At 43.5% G+C, this 16,660-nt stretch overlaps 3 non-coding genes across 3 annotated transcripts; 1 reads left to right on the top strand and 2 right to left on the bottom strand.

Annotated features, from left to right (window-relative positions):
• Positions 1-1,929: 1,929 nt before the first annotated feature.
• trnas-aga (transfer RNA serine (anticodon AGA)) lies at positions 1,930-2,011 on the bottom strand. Its single transcript has one exon. It is a non-coding gene; the product is annotated as a tRNA-Ser (tRNA).
• A 3,406-nt stretch (positions 2,012-5,417) lies between these two features.
• Positions 5,418-5,499, bottom strand: trnas-aga (transfer RNA serine (anticodon AGA)). The gene has a single exon. It is a non-coding gene; the product is annotated as a tRNA-Ser (tRNA).
• Positions 5,500-11,720: 6,221 nt separating this feature from the next.
• Positions 11,721-11,802, top strand: trnas-aga (transfer RNA serine (anticodon AGA)). Its single transcript has one exon. It is a non-coding gene; the product is annotated as a tRNA-Ser (tRNA).
• The last annotated feature ends 4,858 nt before the right edge of the window (positions 11,803-16,660 follow it).

Genomic DNA, 16,660 nt, shown 5'->3' with positions numbered 1-16,660 from the left:
GAAAATGTTGGACACAAGAGCCAATCACAAGCCTTCAATTGCTGGAGGTGCACCCAATCAGCTAGCGGATTTCTTCCCCACTGTCCAACATTTCCAACATTTGACCAATCACGGTGGACAAATGTTGGAGCAGAGAATCAGTATGGCGCATACCGGTCGTCATTCATTCTGCACTAGCTAGCGAGAAAAACAGTCGGTACGGTAATTAAACACTTGCTACAGCGCCGTGTGACACTAGTTTAAGTTTGTGTGTCATGTAAACTCTGGTACTGTGTTGACGTTTTTATAGATTGATAAATTTGTTGAGTTACGGCCGTTACACAAAGTGGATTTTGTTTTGCCACTCGGTGCTTACTAATGTTATTTAAGGTGCAGTGTTTTAAACCTGAGAATCAAAGTATTTCCACCCAAGTTTAAGCACTACCACATAAGTAATGTTTTTATTTAGATTTTATGGTGTATTGCCATATAGAAATGTCTTCCTGTAAATAAACATTGTCCCTTAATGCCTATTACCTATAGAGAAAGGCCGCTCAAGGCAACGGCATTCTTTGTAATATTTTATTTTATATTGTTGTGAGGACAGCGGGGGTCGGGTGATCTATTTTGCCAGCTGACATGCTGTGAGTGAAAGGAGACGAAGGACTGTCATCAGGGGAGGAGAGACGCCAAGGACAGCGGTGGCAGACAGGTGAAGGAAAACGGGGAAAACGGGGAGAGTAAGAGGGACCCGTGATGCGAAAAAAAAATACGGACAATAACCATTTTTTTATGGACAAGGATCGCCCAGGGAGAGAGAGGATCCCGCGTGGGGTTCACCAGGAGGAGTTTTTTGTTTGTTCGTCTGTTTGCCTGTTACTTTTTGATCGGGACTGAAGGGACATTTATTTGTAAATATGGGTCGGATTACAGCGTTATTTGGGATGTAAGAAAATATGATTTTGAGTTAATAAACCCGAAACAGTCTCATTTCATGTGTCTGTGGTCTGTGTTATGCAACAAAGGTAAATAGAGTACAACACAGGAGAGTCCCTGCTTAATAGTAACACTCCGTTTACTTTAGGCAGACTGTTAAAACGTTTATCCATATGTCCATTTGTAAAAATGATGCCAAAAATGTAGCAGATGCAGATCAACACTAGCATTCCTGTGGTCGCCGGTTCGAATCCAAGCTGTGGTCCAAAGTAAAATCCTAAAAGTGTCAATTTGAGTTTCTGCATCCTGAAATACGTACATAAATTAGATATGTTTCCACAACTTTCCTTTCTTTTTTCATTTTTCCCTTTTTCCCTCTTTTTCCTCTTCTTTTCTCTTCTTTTCTTTTCCCCCCTTCTCCCCCCTTCTTCCCCATCTTAGACGGACGAATGTTCCCCAGCTTGAACGCAGCGCCTTGGACCGCTCGGCCATCCTGACATGAAAAGTGTGCTGTCCACAACAAGTTTGGAAAAGCTCAAGGATGAACACTTAATAAACAATCTGAAATCTTCACTGACACTGATGTGGACAGACTGAGAGTGTGTCTGTCTATGCTATCTCAACAAGTCTTGAGCCAGATTTTTCATCTGGTCACCACATGATGAATCATTCTGACTATTGTAGTACCTTGAGATCTGCCTTTCCCAGGTGTTTTGTCCTTAAGGTGAAGCAGTCTCTGCCTCAAGGTGAAACTGGGTTTGAAATGTGCTGGGACGTTTTATCCTTTGCCTCCTCATTGCACACCAGTTGCTCTCGGTCCAGCGTTTTTTAAAATGATAGTTTTTGGAAGTGTCAGATGGACTGTGCCAGGGTTTGGTCCTCAGACAGTCAATATAAATGGCAGCACTCTGACTGGTCAAGATTAACTTTTTCATAGAGCTTGTTGTTAACACATCAGACCTGTTAAGTGTAAACGATGGAGGGGCATAAAGTGATCTTGGAGATGAAAAGAACCGTTGTTGGCAGGATTCGAACCTGCGCAGGGAAACCCCAATGGATTTCTAGTCCATCGCCTTAACCACTCGGCCACAACAACTGGCAAAAGGTAACGATGAAGAGTCTGACGACCCAGGTTGGTTCTGTCCATGAGTGCACGGTCTTGTCCAGTTTGTCCTGTCCAGATTGGTGTTGGCGCTCCTTTACTTGTTTTCCATTTCATTCGCAGGTTAATCTGCGCCGACCAGAGTCTCCATTTGACAGACAGCTATCACAGAAAGTTGCAGACAGCTGAGCAAGTACTCACGTGCCAACATGGCACAAGTTGAATTGCTTCCAAGCCGGCTGTGTTCACGATCACATGGTCGTTTGAGACTACAAGCCTTCACTGTCCATTCTACGCTGTTTACTTTATTAGGAAGGTGCTCTACAATTGTCCCAACAAGCAGGGGGAGCACTGAACATAAAACTCTCTTTCTCACATGTTATTGTCATGTGTTTTTGTGAAAGATAAGGCTGACTTGTTTTCTTGCTTCTCTATTTAAACAATCTGAAATCTTCACTGACACTGATGTGGACAGACTGAGAGTGTCTCTGTGCTATCTCAACAAGTCTTGAGCCAGAGATGAGAGTTTTCATCTGCATTCATGGTCACCACATAATGAATCATTCTGACTATTGTGATGCCTTGAGATGAGGTCCAGTATTCTGGAATGGAAGTTACCATTCCAGAATGGAAGGCAACATTCCGGGACAAAGATCGGCATAACAGAATGAAGAGCACATTTGCAGAATGCAAGACAGCATTCCGGAATGAAAGTCAAAATTCCGCAATGAAAGGCAGAAATCTAGAATAAGTGGCAGCATATCAGAATAGACATCAGTATTCCGGAAGGATAGGCAGAATTCCCGAATAACAGTCAGTATTCTGGAACAGAGGTCAGTATTCCGGAACAGACGTCAGCAAGACAGCATTCTGGAATGAAAAGCATTCCAGAATAAAAGAAAGTATTCCCAAATGAAAGGCAGAAATCTAGAATGAGTGGCAGCATACCATAATAGACATCCACCCACTCCAGAATAATAGGCAGGATTCCGGAATGGTAGATAAAATTCCGGAATTAAACCCCTAACCCGACAGCGGCCTGTGACGTCATGGAAGTCAGCATTCCGACATGGAAGGCAACATTCCGGGACAAAAGTCAGCAAGACAGCATTATGGAATGAAAAGCATTCCAGATTGAAAGAAATCATTCCAGATTGAAAGGCAGAAATCTAGAACGAGCGGCAGCATACCAGAATAGACATCCATCCATGCCAGAATGGTAGACAGGATTCCAGAATGGTAGACAAAATTCCGGACTTAAATCCCTAACCTGACAGCAGCCTGTGACGTCATCCAATCAGAGCCAGAGACTGAACCTCCTTAAGGGCAACAGTGGCAAGAAAAAACAGGAAGAACCCCTGTAGGTTTGGTGTAATGTCTCATCATATCAGAGGAAATCATCCAATTGGCTTCTGTGGTCTGGGTTAGAATCTAAGTCAGTCAATGTCTTAAATGATTACTTATTTCCCCTCCAGAGGAAATAAACAGAACTGTCAGGAGTGGGATTTGAACCCACGCCTCCAGTGGAGACTGCAACCTGAACGCCAGCTGGCGAAGGATCGTCCGTACAATGTTGGAAAATGTTGGACACAAGAGCCAATCACAAGCCTTCAATTGCTGGAGGTGCGCCCAATCAGCTAGCGGATTTCTTCCCCACTGTCCAACATTTCCAACATTTGACCAATCACGGTGGACAAATGTTGGAGCAGAGAATCAGTATGGCGCATACCGGTCGTCATTCATTCTGCACTAGCTAGCGAGAAAAACAGTCGGTACGGTAATTAAACACTTGCTACAGTGCCGTGTGACACTAGTTTATGTTTGTGTGTCATGTAAACTCTTGTACTGTGTTGACGTTTTTATAGATTTGTTGAGTTACGGCCGTTACACAAAGTGGATTTTGTTTTGCCACTCGGTGCTTACTAATGTTATTTAAGGTGCAGTGTTTTAAACCTGAGAATCAAAGTATTTCCACCCACGTTTAAGCACTACCACATAAGTAATGTTTTTATTTAGATTTTATGGTGTATTGCCATATAGAAATGTCTTCCTGTAAATAAACATTGTCCCTTAATGCCTATTACCTATAGAGAAAGGCCACTCAAGGCAACGGCATTCTTTGTAATATTTTATTTTATATTGTTGTGAGGACAGCGGGGGTCGGGTGATCTATTTTGCCAGCTGACATGCTGTGGGTGAAAGGAGACGAAGGACTGTCATCAGGGGAGGAGAGACGCCAAGGACAGCGGTGGCAGACAGGTGAAGGAAAACGGGAAAACGGGGAGAGTAAGAGGGACCCGTGATGCGAAAAAAAAATACGGACAATAACCATTTTTTTATGGACAAGGATCGCCCAGGGAGAGAGAGGATCCCGCGTGGGGTTCACCAGGAGGAGTTTTTTGTTTGTTCGTCTGTTTGCCTGTTACTTTTTGATTGGGACTGAAGGGACATTTATTTGTAAATATGGGTCGGATTACAGCGTTATTTGGGATGTAAGAAAATATGATTTTGAGTTAATAAACCCGAAACAGTCTCATTTCATGTGTCTGTGGTCTGTGTTATGCAACAAAGGTAAATAGAGTACAACACGGGAGAGTCCCTGCTTAATAGTAACACTCCGTTTACTTTAGGCAGACTGTTAAAACGTTTATCCATATGTCCATTTGTAAAAATGATGCCAAAAATGTAGCAGATGCAGATCAACACTAGCATTCCTGTGGTTGCCGGTTCGAATCCAAGCTGTGGTCCAAAGTAAAATCCTAAGTATTTCAAAAGTTTGAAATACGTACATAAATTAGATATGTTTCCACAACTTTCCTTTCTTTTTTCATTTTTCCCTTTTCCCCTCTTTTTCCTCTTCTTTTCTTCTCCCCCCTTCTCCCCCCTTCTTCCCCATCTTAGAATGTTCCCCAGCTTGAACGCAGCGCCTTGGACCGCTCGGCCATCCTGACACTGATGTGGACAGACTGAGAGTGTGTCTGTCTATGCTATCTCAACAAGTCTCAAGTCTTGAGCCAGAGATGAGATTTTTCATCTGGTCACCACATGATGAATCATTCTGACTATTGTAGTACCTTGAGATCTGCCTTCCCTAGGTGTTTTGTCCTTAAGGTGAAGCAGTCTCTGCCTCAGGGTGAAACTGGGTTTGAAATGTGCTGGGACGTTTTATCCTTTGCCTCCTCACTGCACACCAGTTGCTCTCGGTCCAGCGTTTTTAAAATGATAGTTTTTGGAAGTGTCAGATGGACTGTGCCAGGGTTTGGTCCTCAGACAGTCAATATAAATGGCAGCACTCTGACTGGTCAAGATGAACTTTTTCATAGAGCTCGTTGTTAACACATCAGACTTGTTAAGTGTAAACGATGGAGGGGCATAAAGTGATCTTGGAGATGAAAAGAACCGTTGTTGGCAGGATTCGAACCTGCGCGGGGAAACCCCAATGGATTTCTAGTCCATCGCCTTAACCACTCGGCCACAACAACCGGCACTCCTGCCGGTGCTGGTGCCGCTGCCGCTCGCTTGGTCCGTCATTGTACTATTGGACAAAAAGTAGATCCTCCAAATTCAGGCAAAAGGAGGACGCATTTGGAGGACGCATTTGAAGGACCCAGCCTTTGCGCAGCGTTGTGACGTACGTGGCCTTAAAATGTGTCCCTTAATTGGGACACAGCTTATGAAACCTGTAGTAATATACAAATGGTCCACCAGAGGGAGCCAGCGTGAGTATATATATATATAGTGTCCACCAGAGGGAGCTACATAATAATTCTATGAGAAGGGCCTACTATGAAACCTGTAGTAATATACAAATGGTCCACCAGATGGAGCCAGCGTGAGTACCGTATTTTCGCGACCATCAGATTTATAAGGCGCAGTGTCTGTTACAGGGTCTATTTCTGTCCTCAGCACATACACAAGGCACATCGTATTATAAGGCGCATGCTACGCTAAAACATACCAGTACGTAAATAAAAAGGTAACAGGAGCAAAACAGTGAGTTAAGTTGAACTTTATTGTTGTGAAGGAACAACTTTGTATATAGTTTGATTACTCGCTGCATATAGCGCTGTAGCTCGCAATAATCACATAATACAGATGCAGCGGTTTGTTACTCACACGTTATTCTGCATAACAATTTGAAATGTGTATGTACAATTTTCTGTTTCACATGCCGCGCCTGTGTGTTTTTCTTGTTGTGCTCTGAGCTGCAGTGACGTACGCTCGGACCCTCACATCTCAGCTTTTAGACAGAGAGTTACGCTGTGCTGACTCATTTGCATACGGACGCTGACAGAGCCGTTGCTTGACACTATAGGGGCCCTAGGCAAGAAGGTAACACTGGGGCCCTACGGGCTACTAGATTCTATAGAAATGCCGCCCCAAACACAAAGACATGTACAGTGATGATTATATAAGCAACCTTTTATTTAAATAATGTGGAACACACATATGAAAATATTATCTTAAGGAAACATAACAAATAATCAAACATAAAAAACAATCAAAATACATCATAGAAATATGTACTCTCTGAAGACTGTCCACAGTGGTGGAAAGTAACTAAGTATTTGTACTTTGTTACTGTACATAGGTAATTTTTCATGTATTTTTTATGTATCCCCAAGTTAAAAAAAACAATCCTTGAGTCCCGTTGCCTTGTTTTAAACTCTTGGAAATTGAAAGTAAGTACTTACGACTTTGGTTAAGTAGGATCATTGATGTAGCACATCTACTTTTACTTGAGTATATATTTGGCTGGGTAATTGTACTTTCACTTAAGTACTAAACATCAGTACTTCCTCCACCACTGACAACACAAGATATGATGACTAGTATTGTTATTATTAAGTTTGTCCACAGTGCAGGATCATCAGTGAGACCTGGACACCTTGGACCTTCCTCTGTTACCAGGTCAGGTGCTGGAGGAGTAGAGGAAGGAGTGGAGGCTCTCAGGTGTTGGACTGCTGCTGGGACGTCCTCTGGAGTTTCCTCACAGGGCTCCACATGACCTGTGTGGTATAAGACCATAATGATCAGCCTGATAACTAACACTGTAAATAATCCAGATTATACCTTCATCTGTGGAGGCTGTGGCATCTTCATGAGGAGACACAGACAGGTGTTTAAGCACAGCACCTGATGAAAAACATTTAAAAAAGCCATAAAATAACACAACTATATGACAATAATTCACTAGCTTGTCCTTTACAGAGAAACACCTGAGCATTAATAAACACTAACTAGACTAAATACATACATTAGTTTTTCCTGCTGTGGTTTAGAGCTCATTAACTCTAACAGTAAGTTGTAACAGCAGCACTTAGCTTAATGCTAAACAAGCTAAAGTAGCATTAGCATAGCAGCTACACACTGTTGCTGCATGAGCTAACAAGCTACTTTACAGCTTCATTCACGTTTTTATACGTTTACGTTTTATATCACGTCATTATATTGACGTTTGTAACTCATTTAGCAGACGTTTGTACGCAGAGCGACTCAGTGAACATTCAGGCTGCAGCATGAAGGAGGCTGTAGTGACGTGAAGCCTGCGTCTCTAAAAGTGTTCTGTGATACAATGTGAAAAAGACAAACAGTGGTGCAGTAAGATGAGGCTGAGCTGTGTCACAGACTCTTCCCTCTCTTGTTTTGTCCTCTGCTCCTTTCCTTGCAGCCTGCAGAGTGTGTGCTTCCTCCTTTATTTTGAACAGCCGCTCCGCTTCTGACTTTATGTGGAGGAGGATTGATTTTGGAATGAGGAAGCTGCAGCCTGCAATTCCACCACTAGATGTCAGCATTGCACAGCATTGGTGGTTCAGTTCAGATTGAGAGAATGCAAAGAGTGTGCAAAGCTGTCATCAAAGCAAAAGCTGGCTGCTTGGAAGAATGTCAAACATCAAACATATTCCACATGTGTTCCTTCATAGCTCTGATGTCTTCAGGATGAATCTACAATGTAGAAAGTCATAAAAACAAAGACAAACCACTGAGTGACTTTTGACTGGTACATTTAAAATGTCATCATATGTCCTAACCAGCAGGGGGAGCACTGATCATAAACTCTCTGTCTCACATGTTATTGTCATGTGTTTTTATGGAAGATGATGCTGACTGTTGTTTTCTTGCTTCTCTCTGTAAACAGCTTGTAAACAGCAGCTTCCCTGAGGGGAAACTCAGCTAATAAATGATGCTGTAACCTCTGGGACTTGATCTGCTGGGTGGGAGTCCACTACATTATCCATCCATCCTCATCCATCCAGCTACACCCTCCCTCCTAAAATGCAGGCTGGAGGATGCAGGCATCGATCCCGCTACCTCTCACATGCTAAGCGAGCGCTCTACCATTTGAGCTAATCCCCCTTGTATAAAGGGTCAATTGCAAGTCAATCAGGACTCACTGCACTACATGAAGTGTACTAGTGAAGTATTGGAAGCATCAGACTTTTAATCTGAGGGTCCAGGGTTCAAGTCCCTGTTTGGGCAGAACACTTTGTACTCCCTCTTGCTTGTACTCCCCTTCCCTCTCTGTTAATGTGCTTGGACAGAGCTCTGTGAACAGCCAGCCTCTTTGCGTCTTGCCCTCCTTGTGCAAGGTGTCAATGGTCGTCTTTTGGGCAACTGTCAAGTCAGCAGTCTTCCCGTGATTGTGCAGCCTACAGAACTAGACTGAGACCATTTAAAGGGCTTTGCAGGTGTTTTGAGTTCATTATCTGGTTAGAGTGGCTCCAGGTGTCTTCAATATTGAACCTTTTCACATATTCTCATTTCCTGAGATACTGAATGTGGGTTTTCATTGGTTGTCCGTTATAACCATCAAAATTAAAAGAAATAAACACTTGAAATATTTCAGTCTGTGTGGAATGAATGTTTGCATTATACAGCTTTCACCTTTTGAATGGAATTACTGAAATAAATCAACCTTGTGATGATATTCTAATTATATGACCAGCACCTGTAGTGGTGTTTTGTTGCAGCCTGTGGGGTCACCATAGAAACCAAGCTATTTTTTATTTTGCTTAGAGAGCACTTGAGAGCACTCCCTAATACTTGTTCTAGTTTCCTGAGTAATGAGAGAGTAATGAGTACCCTAATTAAGACACCTGTGTGATTCTCCTTTCACTCCTGTCAGGGCAGATCCCATGTATTTTAATGGGGGTTGCACCCTCCGAACAACTTCTCTTTTTGTCCAAACCGAAGCCTTCATACCAAAAATAAGAACACCGTCAGAATCACAAGAAGTTGCTCTAAACACAGTATAATTTTTATGTGTGTGATGTCAAAGATGTGGAGATGGTGGTGAGTTACACAATATGGCTGCTCTGCTTCTCTGTTTTTGGTTTTACATGATGTCTTAATGGAAGAATGACCAGCACTCTTGCCAAATAACTGGATCTACAGGCAAAACGGTTTGGTGTTCAGTTTTAAGAGTGACACCATCAGAAAGCTAACTAGTGTTCCTTCGAGCCGATATACAAATTATCCCAGTTATCTCCACATTGAGGGAGAGGTTGTGGTCTCTGCACCACTCGGCCAGAAGGTGCATCTCATTCCTGTAGTTTGTTTCATCTCCACTGGAGATGTCGTCCACAAACTTTAACGTGCAGTCATGGGTCAGCAGAGTGAAGAGGAGGGGGCTCAGCACACATCCTTGGGGAGTCCCGGTGTTCATTGTGATGGTGCTGGATGTGTTTCTGCCGACCCGCACTGTCTGAGGTCTCCCGGTGAGGAAGTCCAGCAGCCAGTTGCACAGCAAGGAGTTCAGCCCCAGCTGGTTCAGTTTGTTGATGAGCTGCTGTGGGATTGTATTCAGACTTAAAATTACGCATAATTATGAGCGTTGGCGCTTGAGCGACAGACGGTTGCCATATCACAGCACGAGTTTCTTGCCCGCCCCCCCCTAAACTCAGCTAGTGCTACCCCTCTTTGTCCGTGAGTTTGAGTTTTGGCGGACACAACGCTGCCAACATGGCAGCGATCAGAGTGTCCCGGAGCCTCCCACCGAACAAACGGGTGATGTCACGGAAGCTCTGTCCATAGTTTTTACTGTTGAACTTAAAAGACAACACATGCGTCTATATGTGTGTGTGTGTGTGTAAGAATGTGTTATGTGTGTGTTTCTGTATGTATGTTTGTGTGGTGTGTCTGTAAGAGCGTGTGTGTGTCTATATGTTTGTGTTATGTATGTGCGTGTGTGTCTGTGTGTGTTATGTGTGTGTGTGTGTGTGTGGTCAGCCTTCATCCTTCCTGTCAGCAGAGCAAAGCTGTATCAGTGTCTCATCCAGGTCTCAGCTCCTCAGGCTTTCTTCAGAAGAGCTGTCACTGTTGGAGTATCTGTTGCACAAGTGCTGCACATATCTGATCTAAGTTCTTTCTGAATCCTCACATTTAAAGTTACAGAGAACTTTTACAAACTCCCTTCTTGTTGGCTGCTACAAGCCTCCACACATCAGAGGCCTGCACACCATGAGCTTCCTGCACTTCCTGCTGTTGATGACAGCTCTCTCTCCGATTGGGAGATTAGACTGATGTGACTGTGACATCATGACGTCACTATTCAGAGCCTGCTGTTTAACATGCTGCTCACAGAGAGACAGAAACAGCAGCAGCACTCTGTGAGCCAGGTCCACTCTACTTGGAGGAAGTAAAACGCCTCATTTCATCAAGATGGAGACACTGAAAGAACACAACCAGCAGCTGTGACACATCAGCTTCTCCTCTTAATCTACTCAGTTCATGGATGTTCTGACACACGTCCTGCCTCGTGCTTCAACAGGAAGACTCATCAAGTTGATAGCAGCTTCAAAATAAGTGTGTATAAGTATTAAAACACTAAACTGTGACTTCAGTGAGTCTCCTTTATTTGAACTGATTCATAAAATGATCATAAACACATGACAAATGAAATCCATTCAAACTCTGAAGTTCACCTCATCATATCCCAGTGGCAGACAGAACAGGCCCCCTGAGTGACAGCAAAGCAGTGAGCCCCCTGCTGGTGATCAGCTGCATGTACCAGAAGCAGACAGAGATTTCTGATATGATGTTAAAGGTGTCACAGAGGAGGATCCGACTGTCTGACCTCTGATTCTTCTGTCAGCATCAGACACATCACAGTTTGATCAGTTTTCAGATCACACACAGCAGCATCAGTAACACTGAGCAGACATTACACACTCCATCAAACACACACACACACTGCTCACTTATAACAGGGATAATAAGTAAAGTTCTTTACAATAAATTCACATTCACATGTTATCATCACTTCACACATGGCACAGTATATATGGCAGAGAGTTAAAGGTGGAATATGTAGTCAGAGTTAATACCAAATATTGACACTAGGTGGCAGCACTTCAGCCTCCATCCACTGCTGCACTACCAGCACCACTCTCAGTGCTTTTTGTTTCCATTGACTGTACAACATGATTCAATCCATGTTATTTATATGACAAACTATGTGTAGTGTTTCTATGTGTGTAGCTGACATGTTGCTCAGCTTCCATTGGACACATATACTAGATGGAAGCTGCAGCAGGATTGGCTGATGACTGATCACAGGTGTGAACAATCAAACCTGCGAATGAAATGGAAAACAAGTAAAGGAGCACCAACACCAAACTGGACAGGACAAACTGGACAAGACCATGCACTCATGGACAGAACCAACCTGGGTCGTCAGACTCTTCATCGTTACCTTTTGCCGGTTGTTGTGGCCGAGTGGTTAAGGCGATGGACTAGAAATCCATTGGGGTTTCCCCGCGCAGGTTCGAATCCTGCCAACAACGGTTCTTTTCATCTCCAAGATCACTTTATGCCCCTCCATCGTTTACACTTAACAAGTCTGATGTGTTAACAACGAGCTCTATGAAAAAGGTCATCTTGACCAGTCAGAGTGCTGCCATTTATATTGACTGTCTGAGGACCAAACCCTGGCACAGTCCATCTGACACTTCCAAAAACTATCATTTTAAAAACGCTGGACCGAGAGCAACTGGTGTGCAGTGAGGAGGCAAAGGATAAAACGTCCCAGCACATTTCAAACCCAGTTTCACCCTGAGGCAGAGACTGCTTCACCTTAAGGACAAAACACCTGGGAAAGGCAGATCTCAAGGTACTACAATAGTCAGAATGATTCATCATGTGGTGACCAGATGAAAAATCTCATCTCTGGCTCAAGACTTGTTGAGATAGCATAGACAGACACACTCTGAGTCTGTCCACATCAGTGTCAGTGAAGATTTCAGATTGTTTATTAAGTGTTCATCCTTGAGATTTTCCAAACTTGTTGTGGACAGCACACTTTTCATGTCAGGATGGCCGAGCGGTCCAAGGCGCTGCGTTCAAGCTGGGGAACATTCGTCCGTCTAAGATGGGGGAGAAGGGGGAAGAAGGGGGGAGAAGAAAAGAAGAGGAAAAAGAGGGGAAAAGGGAAAAATGAAAAAAGAAAGGAACGCTGTGGAAACATATCTAATTTATGTACGTATTTCAGGATGCAGAAACTCAAATTGACACTTTTAGGATTTTACTTTGGACCACAGCTTGGATTCGAACCGGCGACCACAGGAATGCTAGTGTTGATCTGCATCTGCTACATTTTTGGCATCATTTTTACAAATGGACATATGGATAAACGTTTTAACAGTCTGCCTAAAGTAAACGGAGTTTTGCTATTAAGCAGGGACTCTCCCGTGTTGTACTCTATTTACCCTTGTTGCATAATACAGGCCACAGACACTTGAAATGAGACTGTTTCGGGTTTATTAACTCAAAATCATATTTTCTTACATCCCAAATAACGCTGTAATCCGACCCATATTTACAAATAAATGTCCCTTCAGTCCCGATCAAAAAGTAACAGGCAAACAGACGAACAAACAAAAAACTCCTCCTGGTGAACCCCACACGGGATCCTCTCTCTCCCTGGGCGATCCTTGTCCATAAAAACAAATGGTTATTGTCCGTATTTTTTTTTTTCGAATCACGGGTCCCTCTTACTCTCCCCGTTTTCCTTCTCCTGTCTGCCACCGCTGTCCTTCACGTCTCTCTCCTTTCACCCACAGCATGTCAGCTGGCAAAATAGATCACCCGACCCCCGCTGTCCTCTGACACACCACACACCACAACAATATAAAATAAAATATTACAAAGAATGCCGTAGCTTTAAGCAGCATTAAGGGACAATGTTTATTTACAGGAAGACATTTCTATATGGCAATACACCATAAAAATCTAAATAAAACAATTACTTATGTGGTAGTGCTACAACGTGGGTGGAAATACTTTGATTCTCAGGTTTAAAACACTGCACCTTAAATAACATTAGTAAGCACCGAGTGGCAAAAACAAAATCCACTTTGTGTAACGGCCGTAACTCAACAAATCTATCAATCTATAAAAACGTCAACACAGCACAAGAGTTTACATGACACACAAACTTAAACTAGTGTCACACGGCGCTGTAGCAAGTGTTTCATTACCGTACCGACTGTTTTTCTCGCTAGCTAGTGCAGAATGAATGCCGACCGGTATGCGCCATACTGATTCTCTGCTCCAACATTTGTCCACCGTGATTGGTCAAATGTTGGAAATGTTGGACAGTGGGGAAGAAATCCGCTAGCTGATTGGGCGCACCTCCAGCAATTGAAGGCTTGTGATTGGCTCTTGTGTCCAACATTTTCCAACATTGTACGGACGATCCTTCGCCAGCTGGCGTTCAGGTCGCAGTCTCCACTGGAGGCGTGGGTTCAAATCCCACTCCTGACAGTTCTGTTTATTTCCTCTGGAGGGGAAATAAGTAATCATTTAAAACATTGACTGACTTAGATTCTAACCCAGACCACATAAGCCAATTGGATGATTTCATCTGATATGATGAGACATTACACCAAACCTACAGGGGTTCTTCCTGTTTTTTCTTGCCACTGTTGCCCCTAAGGAGGTTCAGTCTCTGGCTCTGATTGGATGACGTCACAGGCTGCTGTCAGGTTAGGGATTTAAGTCCGGAATTTTGTCTACCATTCTGGAATCCTGTCTACCATTCTGGCATGGATGGATGTCTATTCTGGTATGCTGCCGCTCGTTCTAGATTTCTGCCTTTCAATCTGGAATGCTTTTCATTCCAGAATGCTGTCTTGCTGACTTTTGTCCCGGAATGTTGCCTTCCATGTCGGAATGCTGACTTCCATGACGTCACAGGCCGCTGTCGGGTTAGGGGTTTAACTCCGGAATTTTGTCTACCATTCCTTAATCCTGCCTATTATTCTGGAGTGGGTGGATGTCTATTATGGTATGCTGCCACTCATTCTAGATTTCTGCCTTTCATTTGGGAATACTTTCTTTTATTCTGGAATGCTTTTCATTCCAGAATGCTGTCTTGCTGACTTCTGTTACGGAATACTGACCTCTGTTCCAAACTTGTTGTGGACAGCACGCTTTTCATGTCAGGATGGCCGAGCGGTCCAAGGCGCTGCGTTCAAGCTGGGGAACATTCATCCGTCTAAGATGGGGAAGAAGGGGGGAGAAGAAAAGAAGAGGAAAAAGAGGGGAAAAAGGGAAAAATGAAAAAAGAAAGGAAAGCTGTGGAAACATATCTAATTTATGTACGTATTTCAAACTTTTGAAATACTTAGGATTTTACTTTGGACCACAGCTTGGATTCGAACCGGCGACCACAGGAATGCTAGTGTTGATCTGCATCTGCTACATTTTTGGCATCATTTTTACAAATGGACATATGGATAAACGTTTTAATAGTCTGCCTAAAGTAAACGGAGTGTTGCTATTAAGCAGGGACTCTCCTGTGTTGTACTCTATTTACCCTTGTTGCATAACACAGACCACAGACACATGAAATGAGACTGTTTCGGGTTTATTAACTCAAAATCATATTTTCTTACATCCCAAATAACGCTGTAATCCGACCCATATTTACAAATAAATGTCCCTTCAGTCCCGATCAAAAAGTAACAGGCAAACAAACAAAAAACTCCTCCTGGTGAACCCCACACGGGATCCTCTCTCTCCCTGGGCGATCCTTGTCCATAAAAACAAATGGTTATTGTCCGTATTTTTTTTTTCGCATCACGGGTCCCTCTTACTCTCCCCAGTTTCCCGTTTTCCTTCACCTGTCTGCCACCGCTGTCCTTCACGTCTCTCTCCTTTCACCCACAGCATGTCAGCTGGCAAAATAGATCACCCGACCCCCGCTGTCCTCACAACAATATAAAATAAAATATTACAAAGAATGCCGTCGCCTTGAGCGGCCTTTCTCTATAGGTAATAGGCATTAAGGGACAATGTTTATTTACAGGAAGACATTTCTATATGGCAATACACCATCAAATCTAAATAAAAACATTACTTATGCGGTAGTGCTTAAACGTGGGTGGAAATACTTTGATTCTCAGGTTTGGTGTTTAAACACTGCACCTTAAATAACATTAGTAAGCACCGAGTGGCAAAACAAAATCCACTTTGTGTAACGGCCGTAGCTCAACAAATCTATAAAAACGTCAACACAGTACAAGAGTTTACATGACACACAAACGTAAACTAGTGTCACACGGCGCTGTAGCAAGTGTTTAATTACCGTACCGACTGTTTTTCTCGCTAGCTAGTGCAGAATGAATGATGACCAGTATGCGCCATACTGATTCTCTGCTCCAACATTTGTCCACCGTGATTGGTCAAATGTTGGAAATGTTGGACAGTGGGGAAGAAATCCGCTAGCTGATTGGGCGCACCTCCAGCAATTGAAGGCTTGTGATTGGCTCTCTTGTCCAACATTTTCCAACATTGTACGGACGATCCTTCGCCAGCTGGCGTTCAGGTCGCAGTCTCCACTGGAGGCGTGGGTTCAAATCCCTCTCCTGACAGTTCCTCCTCTGGAGGAGAAATAAGTTTTCATTTAAAACGCTGACTGATCTAACCCAGACCACAAAATCCAATTGAATGATTTCATCTGTTATGATAATATTAAAGGTAACAGCTGAGACGTTGGACAAAACTTTCAGGGGTTCTTCCTGTTTTTTCTTGCCACTGTTGCTCTTAAGGAGGGTCAGTCTCTGGCTCCAATCGGATGACATCACAGGTCACTGTCGGGTTAGGGGTTTAATTCCAGAATTTTGTCTACCATTCCGGAATCCTGCCTATCATTCTGGAATGGGTGGATGGATGTCTATTCCAGAATGCTGCCTCTCATTCTAGATTTCTGCCTTTCATTTGGGAATGCTTTCTTTCATTCTGGAATGCTTTTCATTCTAGCCGTTTCGCCACTCTATATTGGTGAAACCAAACAACCACTACGCAGAAGGATGGCACAGCACAGGAGAGCCACCTCCTCAGGACAAGACTCAGCAGTTCACCTCCACCTCAAAGACAGTGGTCATTCCTTTGAGGATAATAATGTCCAAATCCTAGACAGGGAGGACAGATGGTATGAAAGAGGAGTCAAAGAAGCGTCTATGTGAAATTGGAAAAACCCTCTCTAAACAGAGGGGGAGGGCTGAGGCATCAGCTCTCACCTGTTTACAACTCTTCCTAGCAGACTTCACTCCCACTCAAACTCTAACGATGGGCCGTCAACTAGTGAGGCAACAGCTCTCACCTGATCACAACCCTGTCCCTTCATCCCAGAGTTTCTGG

The sequence above is a fragment of the Parambassis ranga genome, unplaced genomic scaffold, assembly GCF_900634625.1.
Source record: "Parambassis ranga unplaced genomic scaffold, fParRan2.1 scaffold_27_arrow_ctg1, whole genome shotgun sequence".
Lineage (NCBI taxonomy): Eukaryota > Metazoa > Chordata > Actinopteri > Ambassidae > Parambassis > Parambassis ranga.
The sequence above is the reverse complement of the archived record's forward strand: the minus strand, read 5'-3'. Positions and strand labels throughout refer to the sequence as shown.